The sequence below is a fragment of the Microcaecilia unicolor genome, chromosome 4, assembly GCF_901765095.1.
Source record: "Microcaecilia unicolor chromosome 4, aMicUni1.1, whole genome shotgun sequence".
In the NCBI taxonomy this organism is placed as follows: Eukaryota; Metazoa; Chordata; class Amphibia; order Gymnophiona; family Siphonopidae; genus Microcaecilia; species Microcaecilia unicolor.
The window spans coordinates 150,589,499-150,614,383 of record NC_044034.1 but is presented as its reverse complement, the minus strand read 5'-3'; positions in this window follow the sequence as shown (position 1 = coordinate 150,614,383).

Below are 24,885 nucleotides of genomic sequence, written 5' to 3'. Positions count from 1 at the left end.
GAGGGGGCCGAGCTTTAAAGCCGGCCCCCCTCCCTTCCCTCCACGAGTCCACCCCCTCGTTAAACTGCAACAGAAGCCCGATTTTTAAGCGCTAGACAAATCAGGCTGGGTTGCAAGGAGGTGGGCTGGGCTGGAGGAGAGCCCAAGATACCCCGAAAAGTGCAGAGGGTGCCCCATTATTTAAATTAAAAATAATATTCCCAAAGCCGGGAAACACATAGGAGAAATGGGGAGGGCGATAGGACAGTTTATTAGTCCTGGTGCTTTAAATGATAAGAGCCTGTACTGGAGGCCCAGGGGAGGCACTTTAAGGGTGGAAGTGGGTAGGATGGTGGGGGGGGGACTTTTAGCAATGTCAGGGAGACTGGGAGTCGTTTCTTTCCCTTGTTTAACTATATTTCTGCAGTGTCTTTTTAAATCTTTTCTTGCACTCTTTCTGTAAATTTACCCCCACAATACTTCTGTTAAAAATTTGGTTGAGCTGCTTTTGATGTGTCAACCGAATTCCTTATATGGAGCAGAGCTAAGCACACAATAAAGTTTATATCAGTTTCTGTAACTGTATGTGGCCTCAAGGCAAAGGTGACAGGTCATTTAAGGAGATCATGTACCACCAGAAAAAAAAAAAAAGAAAGATTCGCTCTAACCATTATTAGATCAGGGATTAAGATGAAGTAAAAGAAATACTCAAAAATTCAGAGCTGAAAAGTTCACATGGCTTGAAATATTAGATACATTTTCATGGTATCAAATACTTTTGAAACACAGTGAAATGATCCTGGGTCTCATAAGGAGAAAGGAAACAATTCAATTCCTCATGGCCTGTGCTATGAATAGCACGTGGGTTTCCCCGCACACTGATGTCACTTTTAGCGCAGCGGTAAAATGGCTGCATTTCCATTTTTCCTATTAATGGCCAGGCGCTAATATCCCAATTAGTATGTGATCCCTTACCGATACCTATTGAGTAGGTGGAAAGGGTTCACCATGTGTGGCAATGTAGCTGCGCTAACCAATTAGCACTGGGCACACCTCCTCTCTGTCCCCAAACACACCCCAGCACAGGAAAAAAATACAAAAGTGCGCAGATGCCAGATCTACCGCAGGATGCCTCGGTGCAGGCCGCGCTAGTGAATTTTGGCGTGCAAGATGCTTGCACTAGTGCTTACCGCCTTTTAGTAAAAGGACCCCTAAATTTGGCACAAAAATTGTAAATGGCTGTTTCTATCCACTATTCCTGGTGGACCCCCCCCCCCCCCCCCCCATGCCCCTGTTTCCTAGAATTTTGGATCAAATGATTTATCTGAAATAGAAAAACAGCTGAGCCTACTGACTGCAGAAGTCTGATGAATTTAAAATATATATATAGTTTGATGAATTAAAAATACTGTGTGTGTGGGTGGGTGGAGATACTTTTTTTTGCATTTTTCTTCTTGGGTTTAAGGTCACATCATTGTGTCTCAGAGTAGTTTCAAAGAAGAGAAACTATAAATGAACCAACTTTTTACAATATAGTACCCATTACTATTGTATGTCAATGGGCTACATTATTATATCATCCTTATTATATGTGTGCATTGTTCTTATGCAAGTGTATATATTTTTATTTCCAAGTTCTCCTTTATATGCAGAAGTTTCCTTGTTGCAAGCATGTGATAGGCCGGAAGTTCTGGAGGGCTGCGGGTTTTGATGAATGGAAGGCATGACATTTGTAGCTTGGGTTGAACTACTACATTTAATAAATGTTATAAAATGTAAGATTTTAGAGAATCTGACCATATATAAATTTATTACGGTTAGTTTCTCTAAAATCGTACATTGCTCTCTTTTTTTTTTTTTTTTTTTTTGGGGGGGGGGGGGGGGTCTTTGGTCTAAATATCGATTGTTTTTAAAAGGAAATAACCCTCAGAGTGAGTAAGCGAGGTTCCAGCATTATTTTGCTTCCTATGCCCCCTCCAGCTCCTGGTTATTTTACATACGAGGCACTTATTTTTTTTTTCTTTAAATATTTACTGCCCTTATGAAACATTTCAGACGACCTGCGCTTGCTCTTGTATCACGGACCAAAACGACAGCATTCATTCATAAAATCTGTAAGTCTAGGAGCCTTTGCAGGATCGGGGCAGTCTCTGGAACGAGACCCCCTGCACGATCAGAGAGCAGAGGGAGTCCGGGGTCTGCGTGTGGCGACCTCGCACAAATAGATCACCCATTTAAAACAAAATTGCCTCTAATTCCGAGAGGGGAACACCCCCAGTCAGCCAGGGCTGAAGTACAAGAGAAAGCAGGGAATGGGATTTGCATAGACCAATAGCGGAGTAGATCTGTTACCAGGCGGATCAGGCAGATCTGAACGAGGAACTCATTGATGTGTCTGACAAGGAGCAGTCTCTAAAGTGCATTACTGTGCAAAAAGCGTGAAACTCAACAGCAAGCCTAAACCTACATATTCTGGAGGAGCAACCTAATGGTCAGTGCAGTGGGCTTTGATCCTGGTAACTTAGGTTCGATTCCCACTGCAGCTCCTTGTGACCCTGGGCAAGTCACTTAAAACTTAACCCTCCATTGCCCCAGGTACAAACAACTCAGATTGTAATTTGCCCCAATTTGTTTGACTGCACATTTTGTCCATTAGATTGTAAGCTCCTTTGAGCAGGGACTGTCCTTCTTTGTTAAACTGTACAGCGCTGCGCAACCCTAGTAGCGCTTTAGAAGTGTTAAGTAGTAGTAGTAGATTGTGAGCCCCCCCCCCCCCCGTACCTGCATATAACCCCTAATGATTAGTAGTAGTAGTTTTCTGTTGGTACAGGATCTTATGGAATGTGAGTGGGGGGAACAAACATAGGGGTATACAGAATAACTTTGTAAGAAAATCAGAATAGGGGCATTACTTGAAGCTAGATTTGGGTTTTTAACCACTAGATCTTAGGTGGGACTGTGTATGGAAAATGTTACATAAGGAACATCATTTAAAAAAAAAAAAAAACTTTTTCTAACGTGCAATAAGCATTTATGGGCTTTGTCAGCATTACCGCACCGAGAGCCGCTAGCGTGGCTTGATAAAAGAAGTGTGATTAACGACCGAGTCTAAATATTATGTACTCAAGGTTTTAGATATTACAATAGAGAGATTAATAAACAAAAACTTTTCGCATTGATACATAGTTGCGTTATTATAATACATTGAGCATTTTGATGCAACTATACTACTACTACTTAACATTTCTAAAGCGCTACTAGGGTTACGCAGCGCTGTACAATTTAATATAGAGGGACAGTCCCTGCTCAAAGAGCTTACAATCTAAAAGACAAGTGAACGGTCAGTCCGATAGGGGCAGTCAAATTGGGGCCGTCTGGATTTGCTGAACGGTAGGAGTTAGGATTTATTTAACCCTGTGTTTTCAATATTGATAAAAGAAGCCCTTAATATGTGGAAATTCATATACTAAAAGCACACTGTGGAATGGGGCAAGGAAAAGCATGGGTTGCACTTTGCAGTTAGGCCCCGATGCTCAAAACTCGAGCGCTGTGCCGAATAGCGCCATAAACTTATTTCTGCAACTCATAGCATTGAGCCTTAGGGAGTTCAGCAGGAGGATTGTGCTTGGCACATGTGCAGAAAAGTTTCTTGGTAAGTTCGGTTCCTGTGTGCCTTGTGCCTGGTAAAACCTGAATGTGAGGCACACATTGGCATCTGTTTTCTGCAGCCTAAATGCAAGCGTTTAAAAAAAAAAAATTTCAGCTTGGATGCTCAGTGGCATTCCTTGGTCGGCTGCCACCTGGGGCAGATCACCGCTGCGCACCCCACCCCCCACGCCCGGGGAAACGTGGAAGGGCATAATCGAACAGGGCCGGCCATCTTCAAGGCCGGCCCCGTAAAGTGGCATCCCGACCATATTATCGAAACGGCCGGCCATCTTTCATTTCGATAATATGGTCGGAGCCAGCCAAATCTCAACATTTGGGCTGGCTTTAGAGATGGCCGGCATTGGTTTTCAGCGATAATGGAAACTAATGGCGGCCATCTCAAACCCGGCCAAATCCAAGGCATTTGGTCGTGGGAGACATAGGAGCCAACTTTTCAAAATTAATGGGGGTGCTAAGCCCAATGGAAATAAACTTTCCCTGGCCAGATACAAGGAATTTTCTCAATATTGGGAGTGCTCAAGCACCCACAGCACCCACAGAGTCGGCTCCAATGGTGGGAGAAGCCAGCATTTGTAGTGCACTGGTCCCCCTCACATGCCAGGACACCAACCGGGCACCCTAGGGGGCACTGCAGTGGCCTACAAAAATAGATCCCAGGTGCATAGCTCCCTTACCTTATGTGCTGAACCCCCCAAATCCCCCCCCAAAACCCACTCCCCACAACTTTACACCACTACCATAACCCTAAGGGGTGAAGGGGGGCACCTACATGTGGGTACAGTGGGTTTGGGGGGGGGTTGGAGGGCTCCCATTTACCACCACAAGTGGAACAGGTAAGGGGGGATGGGCCTGGGTCCACCTGCCTGAAGTGCACTGCACCCACTAAAAATTGCTCCAGGGACCTGCATACTGCTGTCATGGAGCTGGGTATAACATTTGAGGCTGGCAAAAAATGATTTTTAAATTTTTTGGGGGGTGGGAGGGGGTTGGTGACCACCGGGGGAGTAAGGGTAGGTCATCCCCGATTCCCTCCAGTGGTCATCTGGGGCACTTTTTGGAGGCTTGGTCCTAAAAATAAATGGACCAAGTGAAGGCAGCCAAGTGCTCGTCAGTGCCGGCCTTCTTTTTTCTATTATCGGCCGATGCCGGCCATCTCGTAACCACGCCCCCGTCCCACCTTCCATACCCTGCCGAAACGCCCCCTTTAACTTTGGCCGGCCCTGCGACGGAAAGCAGTTGAAGCCGGCGAAAATCTGCTTTCGATTATACCGATTTCGCCAGCTTCATGAAATGGCCAGCCAAATCCCAATTTGTGTTGGAAGATGGCCGGCCTTCTCATTCGAAAATAGGCAGGATAGTAACATAGTAAATGACAGGAAGATAAAGACCTGTATGGTCCATCCAGTCTGCCCAACAAGATAAACTCATTTTATATGGTATGTGATACTTTACATGCATACCCAAGTTTGATTTGTCCTTGCCATTCTCAGGGCACAGACCGTAGAAGTCTGCCCAGTACTGTGCTTGTACTAAGTTCTGAAGCTAACGTTGAAGCCCCTTAAAATTTACAATCCAGTCCATCCCAATCTATTCAGTCACGATCAGGGTGTAGACCTTAGAAGTCTGCCCAGCACTGGTTTTGCCACCCAATCTCCGCTAAGATTCCATGAAACCATTCCTTCTAGATTCCTTTGCGTTTATCCCACGCATGTTTGAATTCCATTACCGTTTTCATCTCCACCACCTCCTGCGGGAGGGCATTCCACATATCCACCACCTTCTCCGTGAAAAAATACTTCCTGACATCAGTCCTGAGTCTGCCCCCTTTCAACCTCATTTCATGTTCTCTAGTTCTACCGCCTTCCCCTCTCCGGAAAAGGTTCGTTTGCAGATTAATACCTTTCAAATATTTGAACGTCTGTATCATATCACCCGTTTCTCCTTTCCTCCAGGGTATACATGTTCAGGTCAGCAAGTCTCTCCTCGTACGGTTTGCAATGCAAATCCCATACCATTTTTGTCGCCTCCCTCTGGACCCCTTCCAGTCTTTTTACATCTTTAGCAAGATACAGCCTCCAAAATAGAACACAATACTCCAAGTGGGGCCTCACCAACGACTTGTAGAGGGGCATCAACACCTCCTTTCTTCAGCTGGTTATGCATCATCCATCCCCCCCCCCCCCCCCCCCCCCCCAGATGCAGCATGACACCCCCCTCAGTGCAGCGTTCCCCCCCCCTCCCCCGGTGCATTCTTCCTACCTGCTGGGAGCAGCCACGCGGCTGTCAGCTCCGCTGGTTCCCTGCTCCCTCTGCCCTGGAACAGGAAGTAAAAACAGAGGGAGCAGGGAACCAGCAGAGCCGACAGCCGCGCAGCTGATCCCTGCACCCGGGGCGGACCGCTCCCATGGTCCACGCCCTCGGTACGCCACTGTGGATGCTTATATAGGGTTACCATTTTGTGTCCTCTGAAAAAGAGGACACATGTCATGCCCCCTACCCCGCCCCCGTCATGCCTCATTACCCCGCCCCCACCACGCCCCCTTTGGGTCCTCATTCCGCCCCTATTCCCCGCCCCTCCGTCACATAGTCCCCTCCCCCCGTCTCATACCCCCCCCCCCCTCACTTACTATCTAGCCCTGGTGGTCTAGTAGAGTCTTCTCTTCGGGGCAGGAAAGACCCCCCTCTTTCCTGCCCGGAGTGCTGCCTGCCCTTGCCTGCTGCATCCTCCTCGGTCTGGCTGGGGATTCAAAATGGCCACCGAGAGTTGAAGCGGCCTCGCGAGAGTTCAACTCTCGGCGGCCATTTTGAATCCCCAGCCAGACCGAGAAGGATGATGGACAGGGGAGGCAGCGCTCCGGGCAGGAAAGAGGGGGCTCTTTCCTGCCCCAAAGACATCACTAGACCACCAGGGAACATGGTAAGGAAGGGGAGGGGACGGGAGACCAGACCCACGGCGCCGATCGCCCGCCCACACACCCACCACACGCACGCGCCTGCCCGCGCCCGTGTTTGTCCAGAAATCCGGACAAACGTGGGCGCGGGCAAAATCTGCCGGACGCCCCGGACATGCCCTCAAAAAGAGGACATGTCCGGGGAAATCCGGACGAATGGTAACCCTATGCTTATATTTAGACACAGGAAACAGACGCCAATGTGTGGGGTCTGCTGTTTCTAACTACCAGCGCTTAAGGGCTTGCACAGGCTTCCTTCTCTTTCCAAAAGCGATCGAAACCAGCAGATTTTGCGGGGGTGGGGGGGAGGGGGGGAATAATGAGAGAAGCATGAGAATCATGGGAAATCCTCTCTTCCACATCCTAATGCAGTTTTGTTTGGGGCACTGGTTTTGTCTTTTTGGTTTTTGAATCCGCCACCTCTGGATATTAAGATGGATGCTCTAACCACTAGGCCAGTCTTCCACTAGTACAGTGCTAATGGCCTCTAGGGCTAGTGTTTACTTTTGAGCATCAGGGCCTTAGTGCAGGGAAACTTATCACCTGTTGTCATCATTGTAAATACAGTGGATGCACTTATCACCTCCTCAGCAGGAGATGGAGGTATATGCATCCTGCAGTATCTCTCTGTGCACTTAAGACTCCATAACAGGTTTGTTCTCTGTGGTAATTATATGGGGAAAATGCTGGAGACACCCTCACTAGTTACTGAACAGGCCAACACAGATAGCTTGCACTGGAGCCATAGGCTGGTGGCTGAGCGCACAACTTCTAACGCAACTGTAACACCCAATTTTTGGCCCCGATGCTCAGAAGCAAATGCAGGCACTAGAGGCCACTAGCCATGGACTAGCGTCTGCATTTGCTAGCACAGAATGCTCAGCAAGCACATGAACCAATGAGCTCGCCAGCTCTGAGCGCACTGAGCATCCAAAAATGCACGCTGATGAGATGATTCACAATTCATCCCCAATGGACAGAGGACAGCACGCCAAACAAGGGTGTTCCTCCCGCTGTAAACCCTGCGTCAGCTCGGAGCTGGCGTTAGGGTTTTGTGAAGCAGCCCAGCTGTCAAGTTTTCTTCTTCCTCACTAACTAGCGCCCTGAACCCCTGTTCTGCATGGTTCTGACAGGGGGATCGCGGACCGTTTCTGGACGAGCAAGCTGCGAGTCTTTTCCAGCTCCCCAGTTTTTGAGCAGCTGTCCTGCAGCCTGCGCTCAGCCAGGCTCTGTCTGTGGGGCTGCTGAGCCCCTCCATCTCTGCTGAAGCCAGCTGGTCATAAAAGTGGATCACTCCAGTTCCTTACACTTAAACTGGTTTGTATCTCAGCTGCACTTTCCAACAGTTCTTCCTCCTCCTCCTCCTCCTCTGGCATTCTTGGCATGCCCTTAAGAGTTGTTCTAAATGCACAACTCTTGAAGGCATGTGCCAGACACTATCCTCCTGCCGAACTCCCTAATGCTCAATGGTATGAGCGCAACTATATTTACATGTCATTAGCATTGAGCATTAGGGAGTTGTTCTGCGCTGATCCGGCGGTGTTTCTCCAGCGCTGTTTATTTTATTTTTGTTACATTTGTACCCCACGCTTTCCCACTCATGGCAGGCTCAATGTGGCTTACATATACAGGTACTTATTTGTACCTGGGGCAATGGAGGGTTAAGTGACTTGCCCAGAGTCACAAGGAGCTGCCTGTGCCTGAAGTGGGAATTGAACTCAGTTCCCCAGGACCAGAGTCCACCACCCTAACCACTAGGCCACTCCTCCACTCCCATAAGTATTGCCATACTGGGACAGACCAAAGGTCCATCAAGCCCAGCATCCTGTTTCCAACAGTGGCCAATCCAGGTCCCAAATACCTGGCAAGATCCCAAAAAAGTACAAAACATTTTATGCTGCTTATACCAGAAATAAGCAGCGGATTATCCCCAAGTCCATTTTAATAGCGGTCTATGGACTTTTCCTTTAGGAAGCCGTCCAAACCTTTTTTTAAACCCTGCTAAGCTAACTGCCTTTACCACACTCTTTGGCAATGAAGTCCAGAATTTAATTACACGTTGAGTGAAGAAACATTTTCTCTGATTCGTTTTAAAATTTACTACTTTGTAGCTTCATTGAATGCCCCCTAGTCCTAGTATTGTTGGAAAGAGTAAACAGATGCTTCATGTCTACGCTTTCCACTCCACTCATTATTCTATAGACTATCATATGTCCCCTGAGCCATCTTTTCTCCAAGCTGAAGAGCCATAGCCGCTTTAGCCTTTTCTCATAGGGAAGTCGTCCCATCCCCTTTATCATTTTCGTCGCCCTTCTCTGCACCTTTTCTAATTCCACTATATCTTTTTTAAGATGTGGTGACCAGAATTGAACACAATATTCGAGGTGCGGTCGCACCATGGAGCAATGCAAAGGCATTATAAGGTCCTCATTTTTGTTTTCCAGTGCCAGAGGTTTGAGCATCTGGGTTCGTCGATGCAGTAAGCTAATCATATGCAAATTTGATACAAGCAAAATTTGTTTACTGATGAGGGATAGCACATCAGATGCTTGTGTACATGTTTCCGGTGCTAGGGGCCACTGGTACTATCTGTATGTACGAGCAAAAAAAAAAAAGTATCGGCAGACATTTGTGCATGTGCCGGAATATTATTCTGCACAAAACTATCAGTACGACAAAACGTTTTGTACATAAAAAAAAGTTTCTGATGCTCATATGCAGAGAACAACATTCTAGCACATGTGCAGACTTCTGCTCAGATCATCACCTGCATCATTCTGTCTTTAAAAATGGGTATTATTGCAGCTAAAAGAAGAAACTGGCATTAGCAGGGGATGCGAGACCACCCTTGCCAGCAAGATGTGAAAAACCTCAATTATAAACTTGTTGATCAATCCACTTACGTAATTACATTACTATCAACATTCTAACTTCATGAATCAACAAATTACAACTATTAAGACGAAGAAACACCAGTTAATGATATAAAATAGACCGCAGCTTTGTTTATTGTGCAACATATAAAAGCATAGCAATTAAGATAAGAACAGATAAAACGTAACCAATAATTAATTCCAACCCATGTAAGTTATCTGCCATAGCAAGCTGGATAACCGTTAAGTTGGCCTGTAGTGCCCTGCCACACCAGCTGGGGCCTTGAAGGGCTGGCATGGACCTCCAAGCCAGTATCTGAGTCATAACCCATAGCAGTGGGGCTTAATGATCACCACCTGGTGAAAATTAAAGCTCCGATAAATAAAACAGCTTATAAATTAACAATTTGCTTGGGTCCATCCCCTTTCACTGCAACAGGTACAACAAACTCCAAACTAAAGAATGAGATAGGATTATGGGATTTGCTGACCTAAACATGTATACCCTGGAGGAAAGGAGAAACAGGGGTGATGTGATATTTGAAAGGTATTAATCTGCAAACAACCTTTTCCGGAGATGGGAAGGCGGTAGAACTAGAGGACATGAAATGAGGTTGAAGGGGGGGGGGGGGGTGGCAGACTCAGGAAAAATGTCAGGAAGTATATTTTCACGGAGAGAGTGGCGGATACCTGAAATGCCCTCCCGCGGGAGGTGGTGGAGATGACAACGGTAACGGAATTCAAAAATGCATGGGATAAGCACAAAGGAATCCTTTTCCGAAGGAATGGATCCACAGAAGCTTAGCGGAGATTGAATGGCAACACTGGGTAATTGGGAAGCAATTGGGCAGACTTCCACGGTCTGTGCCCTGAAAATGGCAAGGACAAATCAAGGTAGCACATACGAGTTTATCTTGTTGGACAGGCTGGATGGACTGTACAGGTCTTTATCTGCCATCATCTACTATGTTCTTATGTTCTTAGAGCCTGCTCAGCATTGCTTGGTAATCAAAGGACTCACACCCCTGTTAACAAGCCAATCTTCTCAGATCCTACTGCAAAATAACAAGCTAGCGGTATATCAAGCAATGGCGTTCAAGATTTAGCATTAAGGCGAGTACAAAGTTTTCTGCGCAGTTCTCCGCAACGGTGCGGAATAACTAATAAGCCTCATTCCCAGTGGCATTCCGATGCTGGCTGACACCCAAGGCGGATCGCTGATGCGCCCCCCCTGGCAAAATGACACCTCCCCCCCCCCGGGTGCACGCCGCTGGGGGGGGGGGTGCCACGGCGCGCGCCTGTCGCCTCCAAGTTCGCATGTGTTCACTGCTCCCTCTGCCCCAGAACAGGAAGTAACCTGTTCCGGGGCAGAGGGAGCAGTGAACACATGCGAACTTGGAGACAGGGCACCCCCCCAGCGGCATGCACCCGGGGCGGACCACTCCCACGCCCCCCCCCCCCCCCTGGTACGTCACTGCTCATTCCTATTGATTTTAGTATGCTCTGTGCTGATGTCTAACTCAAGGTTTTGAACAGGGTTCACACTTGTGTGCAAAACCTTTTTCTGCATCACGTACTCAAAAAATTGTGCCCGGATGTGGCACTAACTGTTCAGTTCCATGGGCTCTAGTTCTCTATGTAAAGCTGCACATTACAGCCATGTGCCGAGTGCACAGCTTTTAACAGAAATGCAGCAAGAAAGTTTTGCCCTAATCATATGCAAATGTGACGCGTGCACATCTTGTGCACCAATCAGGATAAGCCTGCTGGATGCATGCGCACAAGGTTCTACACCCAGGGCAGCTAGTACCGTGCACATGGCCGAGCAAAACAAAAGCATATTTTTGCGATTGCCATATTTATGCACAGAACAACATTCCAGTAAATGTGTAGATATAATTTTTTTCTGCTTGGATCTGCGCACAGAACCATCACCTCCTATTGTGTCTTAAAAGTTGCAGGTACTGTTATGCTGGCTGCAACATGGCATTTAATCCTCTCAGACCCTACTGTAGAAGAATGATGAACTGACCCTCCTCTACCTCCTCAGACCCTGCATTGTGCTGGCCTTAAAGTCTTCTGTGCACTTCTCTGCAGTGCAGCTGAATAGCCAATAGCCTCAAGACCATTCATTTTAATATACTGTGTGCCATTATCCTATGCACAGATGGGCCGATGCTCAGAACTAAACACAAGCGCTAGAGGCGATTAGCGCCAGACTAGCACCTGCATTAGTAAGTGCAGAATGCTCAGAGGTTCTAACACGGGAGACACGTGCACGCCAAAGCTTAGTGCAAATTGCATGCTAATGTAGTCAAACGAAGTTAATGAGGTCATTTCCTATTCCCTCCCAATGCTCAGAGAACAGCGCACAAAACAAAGCCACGCCAGCTCGGAGCAGGGTGCTTGAAGAGAGGATTTCTCACGATTCTTTCTTTTAAAATCTGCTATTTATTTAATATAATTTGGAAGCAGAAGGAAGCCCGTGCAAACCCTTAAGCGCTAGTACAGAGAGACAAATGTGTGAGTCAGATCAAACCCAAAAGTGAAAGCACACATTGGCGTCCGTTTCCTGCGTGTAAATATAAGTGTTCCAAGTTTTTAAAAATTTGAAACGTATATATTTAACGGTACAGAAAACAGACGCAATGTGTGCTTCATTTTCGGGTTTGCCAGGCGCCATGTGCATACAGGAGATGGACTTACTGTAAAGCTCTTCTGTGCAAGCGCCAAGCATGTTCCCCCTCCCCCCCCATGCATATAATTTGAATGCCATTTCCTTTGAGCATTAGCAAGCTAGATTTCTGCACTGTTCTAGCGATATTATTTTTGCGCAGTTGGCTTACCACAGGAGTTCTGAGCATTGGCCCAAAATTGCACAGCATTATCTTCTGAAACACTGCAACATGCACCCATAAAATTGCACGCAGGCTTCTCACTAATCATGCTCTTCCACCCTGCTATCTTTCTGATTGGCCCCCCCAGACTTTTCACTTACCAGGTGATAACTGCAATTATTATAGCTACGTCATGCAAGGTTCCAGGTTAGGAGTCACGGACCAAGAAAGGGATCTAGGTGTCTTCGTTGATGAAACGTTGAAACCTTCTGCTCAGTGTGCTGCTGTGGCTAAGAAAGCAAATAGAATGCTAGGTATTATTAGGAAAGGAATGGAAAACAAAAATGAGGATGTTATAATGCCTTTGTTTCACTCCATGGTGCGACCGCACCTTGAATATTGTGTTCAATTCTGGTGACCGCATCTCAAAAAAGATATAGTGGAATTAGAAAAGGTGCAGAGAAGGGCGACGAAAATGATAAAGGGGATGGGACGACTTCCCTATGAGAAAAGGCTAAAGCGGCTAGGGCTCTTCAGCTTGGAGAAAAGGCGGCTGAGGGGAGATATGATAGAGGTCTATAAAATAATGAGTGGAGTTGAACGGGTAGATGTGAAGCGTCTGTTTATGCTTTCCAAAAATACTAGGACTAGGGGGCATGCGATGAAGCTACAATGTAGTAAATTTAAAACGAATCGGAGAAAATGTTTCTTCACTCAACGTGTAATTAAACTCTGGAATTCGTTGCCAGAGAATGTGGTAACGGTGGTTAGCTTAGCGGAGTTTTAAAAAGGTTTGGACGGCTTCCTAAAGGAAAAGTCCATAGACCATTATTAAATGGACTCAGGAAAATCCACTACTTCTGGGAGAAGCAGTATAAAATGTTTTGTACTTTTTTGGGATCTTGCCAGGTATTTGTGGCCTGGATTGGCCAGTGTTGGAAACAGGATGCTGGGCTTGATGGACCTTTGGTCTTTCCCAGTATAGCAATACTTATGTACTTACACTTTGGTAAAAGCCCCCTAAGTCAATTTTAGAATGTTTCTGAAACTGCAGAAAAGCCTGAAAATCAACAATGCCAAAAGAATCTGAAAACTGAAACTTTTTTTCTGTGTACCTCCCCCCCTCAACTAAACCTTTGCCATATTGTTTATGTTAACTGTAGAACATTAAACATAGCAGGCGGTTTGTTCGTGAGAAAAGTAGGTAACCCAATATGAAGGCTAGAGGAAAACAAATTTATAACTACTGGGCATTTCTTGTTAATATTGTTCTGGTGGGGGAAGCCAGCATTGGTCGGGCAAGCTTTCAATCCTCTTTCTGCTCTTGAGCTGCCATCTGAAAGTTTTCCCTAGTCCCTTGCGGAAGGAACCCACCCTTCTTTTGTTTGCAAGAATGCCATAAATTAAACAAACTTCCCACATGTGTGGGCGGAATCACCTTGAGCCACATACCTGATCGGCGACTTGAAAAGATTTTCCGTCAATGTTTTCCATTGTTGAACCTTTACTTTTGGAGTGAAGTGTTTCTCAGGGCAGCTTTATCGGCTGCGAAAGCGGCTGACTCCCAGGCTTGGCTGCAACTTGCATATTTCTCACCTGCAACCTTTTGCAGCAAAAGCACATTCGGGCAGCTGCGCTTTTATTCCTTTTAGCAAATATATGACCTCCCCCCCTCCAAAAAAAAAAAAAAAGAAACAAAAAACATAATCACTCTCCATTTCTAGCAAGCATTTCGATTGATTCATTCATTTAAAAAGACATAGGTAGTTTTCGGGAGGGGGGGGGGGGGGGTGACCAGTCTACCCTCCGAGCAACTGGAAAGAGGGTTCGGTCCAGAATACAGAAGGAAGTCTTAAATTTGCGGGGGGGGGGGAGGGACTGATTGTTTTGTGACTTGTTTGCCCCCCCCCCCCCCCCCCCCCCCTTATTCTGTCCCTCGTATTCTGCTGGTTGCATTATACCTTCCAGCTCCACTGTACCCTGCCTGACAGGGTCCCTATCGGTATCAGAACCGGCACCTGAACCGGGTCACCCCGCGCACCATCAGCAGCTTCTAAATATCTCGCCTCGCTGTAGCCCTGCTGCTGAGTTTATTAATTTATAATTAAAAACAATTTAAAAAAAATGTAAGCTCTGGGCCGGGGTTAGCCGATGTAAAGGCGCATCGGGTCTCACGGTTTCCACTACGCATCAGTTCCCATTTGAGTGACCTTTTGGTTAAGCAGTAACAGCTGAACAGTCACCTATGATTCAAACGTGGCTTGGATGGATTTTTTTTTGTGTGTGTTTGTTTTAATTTAACTGCTTTCAACCTGAAAGTGTTTTCCTCTCTTTATACAGCCCCGCGTTTTCGTGTCTAATTCTCATCGCTGCAAAACGAAAGGCGCAGTAATAGCGCGATGCAGTCGCTGAATACTAATGTTTGCAAAGTGCGTGCTGGGAAGCTGTTCCAGGCGTGAGAGGATCGCTTTAATTGCGGCTCCTGTCTAGTGCTGCACATTCCTTGCGTTCCACAGCCCGGGCCCCTGTTAACGAGCCCACGTGCTTCTCCCCTCCCCCTCGCAGAGCCGGCGGCTACCATAATAGTCGCAAAAGGCCCTGCCTGCAGCTCAACCAGCACGTGCAGCCGGCCCGACCGAGGACTCAGGGCTTTTCAGAGTTCCTTCCCGATCGGTCAAGTGGGGCAGTCGGTCACCATCCTTTCGTAGGTGCAGTTCTGCCTGTAATCAATCTCTCTCTCTCTTCTTTCTTTTTATCATCACAGCAGCAAAACTGAATTATTTTTGATTTTGACAAGTGTAGCCTCTGTCCTGGGTTTGAAAAGCATTGTCTTATTTTTATTTTTGCTCACACCTTTTTCAGTAGTAGCTCAAGGTGAGTTTGCATTCAGGTGCACTGGATATTTCTCAGTCCCAGGAGGGCTCACAATCTAAATTTGTACCTGAGGCAATGGAAACTGACTTGCCCAAGATCACAAGGAGCAGCAGTGGGCTTTGCACCAAGACTCAGAGAACGTGCTCAAACCACGAGGCCACTCCTCCACTCTTATGATACACCAGTAACCTATTTTATTTGAGACATTGAGAATACCTCATAGAAATGATGAAACACTGGAAGGTGACTTTATAGTTTATATTTTCTAACAATTTACTAATTTGTTAGAATATAATAATAATAATTGTTCATTCATCTATATACCAAGCACCTCATTCACTAAGCCCCCCCCCCCCCTATAATTCCTTAAGATACAAACATTTATAATGCGCTATTTGCCCTATGAATGCATAGACAGGTAGCCAAAAAGCCAAAGATTAAACTGATATTTTAAAATTATGTAGTGAATATTAGTTTGATAGTTAACAATTAAAATGAATTTTTCAAATAACAATGAATTTGGGAAGCAGTCTTATGAAATTAACTTTTCCTGAGGGAAAATTTCATGTCAAATTGATAAACCAGCTTAGCTGAGTTATATTATAATGCAAAAGAAGGGGGGTCACTTAAAAAAAGGGGAGGAAGCAAAAACAACAAAACAAAAGCTTTCACTTTTAACAATTTGAAATTAGAGACCCTTTGAGGCAGAAAATATATCACTTTCTTATTAACCTGGCAATGTGCTTTAATGCACAGTAGATCACATTTTCTTCTTTAAAACAAAAAGGACATTTCTACTGTAATCAAGTTAAACTTTAACTGTGAATATTCTACTAGCATTTGGTTGGATTTTACACCACTGTGGGTTAATCTTCCCATTCAGTGTTGCATATTTAGGGCCTGATGCACTAACCCCAGGTAAAGAGCCCTTTCCTTTCTGATCCCTTAGCGAATCTGTAAGGAAAGGGCATGCATGAAGGAAATCGCATGCGAATGAGCTGCTCCTGTTAGCTCATTTGCTAGTGATTTCCTTCCTAAGGAGGGGAAGCCAGTCGGCCAGCTGAGCATGCGCAGAGCAGCCAATCATTATGCTGGCTGCTCTGTGCATGCCAAAGACGTCCTTCAACAAAAAAAAGGACGTCCCTGACGAGCACCTGGACGTTTTCCTTCAGCTTTTGTGATGGGTGTCCTTCTTGGACGTGTTTTTCTTACGTGCCTGCAATGACCACTGCCATGGAGGTTCTCTCAACATTCTCCGTCCCCTCCAAGGTTGTTTCAGTTTGCGCCCCCCCCCCCAGGATCGGGACATGCTAAACGTGCTGAAAACAACCTTGGAGGGGACAGAGAAGAGAGAACCTCCATGGCTGTGGTAATTTCAGGCACGTAAGAAAAACACATCTGAGAAGGACGCCCATCACAAAAGCTGAAGGAAAACGTCCAGGTGCTTGTCAGGGACATCCTTTTTTTTTTTTTTTTTTTTTTTTTTTGAGTGAAGGACGTTCAAGTGTTAGGCACTTGACCTCCTTCACTTGAAAAAAAAAAAAAAAGGACGTCCCTGACAAGCACGGATGTTTTTTCTTCAGCTTTTGTGATGGGCGTCCTCCTCTGCATAGTCCCGTTCAGCAGCCCCAACGAGAGGTGCAGACCTCCCATTAGGCTTTCCACAGTGCATGGAGTCGGAAAACGGCTGTGCATCTGCTAATTAGCTCATTATAATAACCTGTAGATCATTCGCATTCCGTTTTCATTAGCTTCTACTGTGACAGGAAAATGGCTCGGGGAACCCGTTTGTGCATGTCCCGGTTTACTACTTGCGCGCTAAACTGGCTAGAACCAGTTTAAAAACCACGTTTCTGGCTCGTTAAGTTTAGTGCATCTGGCCCTTAGAGGTTTTTGTATGGGAATTTGGTTTGGTGAGTCAGTTTCCTTCTCTTGTTTGGACTTCCAGCATTGGCCAACAGTGCCAAGAGCTTTCACTTACTCTCTGGGTCTCTTCCCCCATTTATATGTCTTTCCCTTGCCATCTAGCCAGGGTATGTGACTTGTGTTGCAACCTGAAGCACTACAGGAGAGAACCTCCATCAGCTCTCCACCCCACCCCCATTCTTATCTGAACAGCAGGCCTCCAGCTGGTTCTGCATTTATCTCAGCCATCCCAGTGGCAGTCCCCAGCTATGGGTCATAATATGGCACCCTTGCTATATGCTTATAATTTAGTATAAAGAATAGAGGAATAACAGCATAGAAGACACTAGATACCAAACAGAGGATTATAGAAAAGCCATCAGCCTTTATTGCAACATATTTGAGATTTCTTCATGCATTTGCTTTTAGTTTTGCTTCTTCGGAACTCAACACGTTTCCCCTGAGTGACCATTACTTCTTCTACTAAGCAATCGCCAGCACCCTCCTCCCAGGAACATGAATCGCAGCAACCCCAGCCTTGGCTGCCTTCCAGAGCAGAAACCGGGCTTGGAAAGTTGTCTAAACTCTCTGCTTGCACCAGAACATTGTGATACCCCACATTCTCAGCATTGCTTTTTTAATTCGTTTACCAGATATGACATGAGTGAGCAGTTTATGTACCTGATTGTCTTGAAAAACTTCAATAAACATCATTACTTAAAAAGGGTCATTCTCTTTTGCTAGATTTTGTTTTATGGTTTTCATCTAATAAGTAGATCATGACTAAGGCCACATCTCGCTATATCACAGAGACAATGATACTACACAAAAGAGAGGGAGAATAAGGAAGAAGACTGCTACAGACTGAAGGATGAATGCAGACTATGGATGATGGATAGGATAAAGCAGGAGATGCAAAAGACTTGTTTCTCTAATTATGGATATGTCATGAACGGGGAAAAAGAGGAAAAAAGGCAATATTTTGTTTCTTTTATTTAAATTTCTAAATTGTCTTTCCAAGGCATGCTCAAGACAGGTAAAGCATACCACAAAGATCCATCCTAAACACTAGGAAACGAAACTGTACCAAAACTTGACAAAACCGAACTTTTTTTACACGTGACTGCTTCAACCACTCTATCACTAATGAAAATTTACGAACTAACATGTTACTTCTCATGCTGAATTGAACTCTCTACATTTGATTGTTTAACTTACTCTATAAATTACTGTCTAACTTGCTCTATAACTTACTTTATCAGGTATGAACTTTGTATTTCTCATTCCGGAAATGGCGATTGCCACTACGGCATAATGTAAGCCACATTGAGCCTGCAAATAGGTGGGAAAATGCGGGATACAAATGCAACAAATAAATAAATATATAAATATATCCCATAAATTAGAAAACCGCCAACCATGTCTATTGACAAATTATATATAATAGTCAATAATCTGTGGTATTTAACTGACACGGGCAGAATAAGCTGGGGTGCTAGAAGCTCACTTTCTTTACCCACTGAATAATTTTAGGAAAGGGCTATGTGCATACTGAATTGACAGAAATACAAATTTTTTATGACTCTGGGTATCCCAGGGAGAAGCCATTTTAGCTAGGGGTGCTACATCGGCACATGAGTTAGTTCTGTGCAGTGACTTGTCCTCAAGGATGACTTTTCAAGCTATTTTGTCTTTGCTATATAACCTCATTTTGTGCACACTGGTTGTGTCAATTAGGTTTGCCATGGTGATGCTGCTTATGTCATGATGTAGCACAAAACCACTTTTGGTCTGTAGATGAGGTATCACAAAAGGAAGAAATACCTTGGATTAAGGTATTTCGATTCTGCATTTTGTTTTGTTATGATTGTATCTTGATGAAACTTCAGGATGAGATTAGAACATTGGATTATAGCCTTTGTATCATTATATACAGTGGGGGAAATAAGTATTTGATCCCTTGCTGATTTTGTAAGTTTGCCCACTGACAAAGACATGAGCAGCCCATAATTGAAGGGTAGGTTATTGGTAACAGTGAGAGATAGCACATCACAAATTAAATCCGGAAAATCACATTGTGGAAAGTATATGAATTTATTTGCATTCTGCAGAGGGAAATAAGTATTTGATCCCCCACCAACCAGTAAGAGATCTGGCCCCTACAGACCAGGTAGATGCTCCAAATCAACTCGTTACCTGCATGACAGACAGCTGTCGGCAATGGTCACCTGTATGAAAGACACCTGTCCACAGACTCAGTGAATCAGTCAGACTCTAACCTCTACAAAATGGCCAAGAGCAAGGAGCTGTCTAAGGATGTCAGGGACAAGATCATACACCTGCACAAGGCTGGAATGGGCTACAAAACCATCAGTAAGACGCTGGGCGAGAAGGAGACAACTGTTGGTGCCATAGTAAGAAAATGGAAGAAGTACAAAATGACTGTCAATCGACAAAGATCTGGGGCTCCACGCAAAATCTCACCTCGTGGGGTATCCTTGATCATGAGGAAGGTTAGAAATCAGCCTACAACTACAAGGGGGGAACTTGTCAATGATCTCAAGGCAGCTGGGACCACTGTCACCACGAAAACCATTGGTAACACATTACGACATAACGGATTGCAATCCTGCAGTGCCCGCAAGGTCCCCCTGCTCCGGAAGGCACATGTGACGGCCCGTCTGAAGTTTGCCAGTGAACACCTGGATGATGCCGAGAGTGATTGGGAGAAGGTGCTGTGGTCAGATGAGACAAAAATTGAGCTCTTTGGCATGAACTCAACTCGCCGTGTTTGGAGGAAGAGAAATGCTGCCTATGACCCAAAGAACACCGTCCCCACTGTCAAGCATGGAGGTGGAAATGTTATGTTTTGGGGGTGTTTCTCTGCTAAGGGCACAGGACTACTTCACCGCATCAATGGGAGAATGGATGGGGCCATGTACCGTACAATTCTGAGTGACAACCTCCTTCCCTCCGCCAGGGCCTTAAAAATGGGCCGTGGCTGGGTCTTCCAGCACGACAATGACCCAAAACATACAGCCAAGGCAACAAAGGAGTGGCTCAGGAAGAAGCACATTAGGGTCATGGAGTGGCCTAGCCAGTCACCAGACCTTAATCCCATTGAAAACTTATGGAGGGAGCTGAAGCTGCGAGTTGCCAAGCGACAGCCCAGAACTCTTAATGATTTAGAGATGATCTGCAAAGAGGAGTGGACCAAAATTCCTCCTGACATGTGTGCAAACCTCATCATCAACTACAGAAGACGTCTGACCGCTGTGCTTGCCAACAAGGGTTTTGCCACCAAGTATTAGGTCTTGTTTGCCAGAGGGATCAAATACTTATTTCCCTCTGCAGAATGCAAATAAATTCATATACTTTCCACAATGTGATTTTCCGGATTTAATTTGTGATGTGCTATCTCTCACTGTTACCAATAACCTACCCTTCAATTATGGGCTGCTCATGTCTTTGTCAGTGGGCAAACTTACAAAATCAGCAAGGGATCAAATACTTATTTCCCCCACTGTACATGGTATTCTATCCTGGATGCTGAAGTTTAAATCCTGCTTCTGCCACTGACACTTCTTATGGCCTTGGGGAAGTCATTTTCTCTCCCATTGTCTCAGGTATCCACTTTCTTACCCATTGTCTCAGGTATCCACTTTCTCACCCATTGTCTCATGTATCCACTTTCTCACCCATTGTCTCAGGTATCCACTTTGTTTCCCATTGTCTCAGGTATCCACTTCCTCTCCCATTACCTTGGTTATCCACTTTATCACCAACTATCTCAGGTATCCACTTTCTCTCCTATTGTCCCAGGTATCCTCTTTCTTACCCACTTTGTCTTCCATTGTCGGGTATTTCCTTTGTCTCCCATTGTCTCAGGTATCTACTTTCACTCAGAAATCCACTTTCTCTCCTATTGTCTTAGGTATTTACTTTTTCTCCCATTGTCTCGGGTATCCACTTTCTCTCCTATTTTCTTGGGTATCCACTTTCTCTCCCATTGTCTTAGATATCCGCTTCAAGTGTTACATTTTTAAGACAAGAACACATTCCTCTTCATTCTATAATCTTTCGTTCACATTTTAGTGCTGAGTGTGCAAAATTTTGTAAGCATGTTATTGAATAATACTAGTTATGCGCATAAGTTAATTGGCATTTCTGGCTCAGTTGAGCCACAGGGAAAGAAGTCATGGTTTTGTTGAAAGAGTACAGACATGTAACGATCCCTTAATGAAGCCAGTGGTGAAATGGACTCCCGTTGGGATCTTTTAAGATAAGTGCTGTTTCACCCCATTTATTTGTGTGTATGAGGAGGGGCATTTTCGATATGACGTCTAAGTCTGACTTTGGATGCTTTGCTCAAAATGTCCATAATCCGAATAGCAAATATAGTGATTTTTGAAACAGCAAAACATCTGGTTTTTTTTTTAAGTGGTCACTTGCTAGATGTTTTTGTGCTCTGTGCATTTATCTTTTTGATGAAATAAAAGTCCAAGTGAAAAATGCACAAAATCAAGCCATTGTGATGTAGGCGGAGGCAGCATTTTTAGTAAACTGGCCACACAGACGTCCCAGCAGAGCAGTGGGGCACAGCAGAGGACTTCACCTAAAAGCTCCCAGATACACATCTCACTGTTCTTCCCTTATATTGTATAGTGAGCCCTCCAAAACCCACCAAAACCTACTGTACCCAACTGTACACTACCACAATAGCCCTTATGGCTGTAGGTGTCACCTATATTTATTTATTTTATTTATTTATTGCATTTGTACCCCACATTTTCCCACCTCTTTTTCCCACCTCTTTGCAGGCTCAATGTGGCTTACAATACATTGTGGATAGTGGAAATATGAAGAGAATAGACATTTGGTGCTACAGAAGGATTTTAGGTTACATGGTAATAGAATACATGATAGTAATATATAGTAATATAACAAAAGGCATTATTAAACATTTCTGGATATATGTGTGGAGTTTTACATGTGTTGATCTTTATGGTATATCTTGTCAAAGAGATGGGTCTTCAATAGTTTGCGGAAGTTGGTCAGTTCATGGATCGCTTTTAGGTTGCGTGGCAACGCGTTCCAGAATTGCGTACTCATATAGGAAAAAGTTGATGCATGCATTAATTTATATTTTAGACCTTTGCAGTTGGGGAAATGAAGATTAAGGAATGTGCGAGATGATTTTTTAGCATTCCTAGGTGGTAGGTCTATCAGGTCTGACATGTAGGCTGGGGCATCGCCGTGGATGATTTTGTGAACTAGGGTACATACTTTGAACGCGATGCGTTCTTTGAGTGGGAGCCAGTGTAACTTCTCTTGTAGGGGTTTTGCACTTTCGTATCTTGATTTTATGAATATGAGTCTGGCTGTCGTGTTCTGGGCTGTTTGGAGTTTTTAAAGTATTTGCTCTTTGCAGCCAGCGTAGAGTGAGTTGCAGTAGTCTAGATGACTGAGTACTAATGATTGTACCAGATTACTGAAGACGGTCCTTGGGAAGAAAGGTCTTACTCTTTTTAATTTCCACATTGAGTGGAACATCTTTTTGGTTGTGTTTTTCGTGTGATTCTCAAGTGTTAGGTGCTGATCAATGGTAACTCCAAGAATTTTTAGGGTTTCCGAAATTGGTAGATTTAGTTTAGGTGTGTTGATGGTGGTAAATTTGTTTGTGTTGTGTTGAGAGGTGAGTATTAGGCATTGGGTTTTTTTCTGCATTAAGTTTCAATTGAAATGCATCTGCCCAGGAGTGCATGATATGTAGCCTTTGGTTGATGTCATTGGAAATTTCTTTTAGGTCTTGTTTGAATGGGATGTAGATCGTTACATCATCAGCATATATGTATGGGTTGAGGTTTTGGTTTGATAATAGTTTGGCCAAGGGTATCATCATTAGGTTGAATATGGTCGGTGAGAGGGGGGATCCCTGTGGAACTCCACATTCAGGTGTCCATGTGGCTGATGTAATCGAATTTGATGTCACTTGGTATGAATGTGTGGTTAGGAATCCCTTAAACCAATTAAGAACGTTGCCTCCGATACCGAAGTATTCAAGGATGTGTAGTAGAATTCCATGATCAACCATGTCAAAGGCGCTTGACATGTCGAATTGTAGAAGTAGTATGTTCTTTCCGGTTGCAATCGTTTGTTTGAATTTAGTCATGAGCGTAATTAGTACTGTTTCAGTGCTGTGATTAGAACGAAATCCTGACTGGGAGTCGTGTAGTATTGAGAACTTGTTTAAGTAGTCTGTGAGTTGTTTGGTCACCATCCCTTCCGTTATTTTGGTTATTAAGGGAATGGATGCTACTGGTCTATAGTTGGTTAATTCACTCACATTTTTCTTTGCATCTTTGGGTATGGGGGTGAGTAGAATGTTTCCTTTCTCCTTTGGGAAGAGTCCATTTTGTAGCATAAAATATATGTGGGTACAGTAGGTTTTTGGTGGGTTTTGGGGGGCTGACACTTTCCACCACAAGTGTAACAGTTAGGGTAGATTAAGAGCCTGGGTCCCCTTCTCCACAGTGCATTGCACCAACCACTAGGCTACTCCAGGGACCTGCCTGCTGCTCTAATAGCCTCAGATGTTATAGCCATTCTTATCATAGAGGCTGCTATGCACTATTTCTTTCACATCTTTGGGGGTGGGAGGGGGTCAGTGACCACTGGGGGAGTAAGGGAGGGTCATTTCTTTATTCCTCCAGTGGTCATCTAGTCATTTAGAGCACTTTTTTGTGGCTTAGTCATTATTAAAACAGGTCTAGCTGAAAACATCTATTTTAGTCCTGGATGTTTTTGTTTTGTTCCATTATGGCTGAAAAAGTTCCAGATCTTAGGAATGTCTAAATCCCACCTTTAACATGCCCCCGACGTGCCCCCTTGAGATTTGGACATACTGCAGATGACCAGCATAGAGAAATGTCTGTTAAATGGGTTGCAAAAATACCAATTTGAACGTTCTGGCGAAAAAAGTCCATCTGCCAGTTTAGAATGCACATATTTGTATTTTTAATGTGAAGGTTTTTCGCCAACGATTAAACCAATAGCCCGGTTGTTTACAGTATGACAGATTTTCAGTACTGAATATATGTGTCACTGTCCGGGTTTATGAGGATTTTTCTCTACTTTGATTATTCAATGTTTTGAATTTGATTGTTGAAAGTGATTGTTTGTTCTACTTCTGTTTATTTATTGGGTTGTACCTCTCATCGTTCGAGCTCTAGATCTGATTTCATCATTATTTGATTTGTATATTTTTTTGAAGGAGGGCACCATCTCATGGATTCTATATATGGCGCCCAAATCTGTGTGTGCATTTGAGATAACAAGCTTGGAACATCAATAATTGGGTGCTAAAAACCTTAATTGTCCACCTATCTGGCTGTGCACTATTTTATAAAGTAGGGCGCCCAACTCCCATAGGGCCTATCTCAAAAGGGGGTGTGGCCATGGGAGGGGCATAGGTGTATCAGGGGCATTCCTGAAAGTTACACGAGTAGTTATGGAATACTGGGTCAGTGCATCCAACTTGAGCACCAGCATTTACACCAGGTTTCATCAATTATAAGTCTGGTGTCCAAAGTAATTTTATTTATTAGGATTTATTTACCACCTTTTTGAAGGAATTCACTCAAGGCGGTGTACAGTAAGAATAAATGAAACATGAGCAATAGGTAATTACAGCAGTAAAAATATTCAAATAACAATACAAAGTATGGCATAATATACTACTCAGAATGTCAACACAATACATAATAGAACATTTTAATTGACAGTGAAGGGTATAAG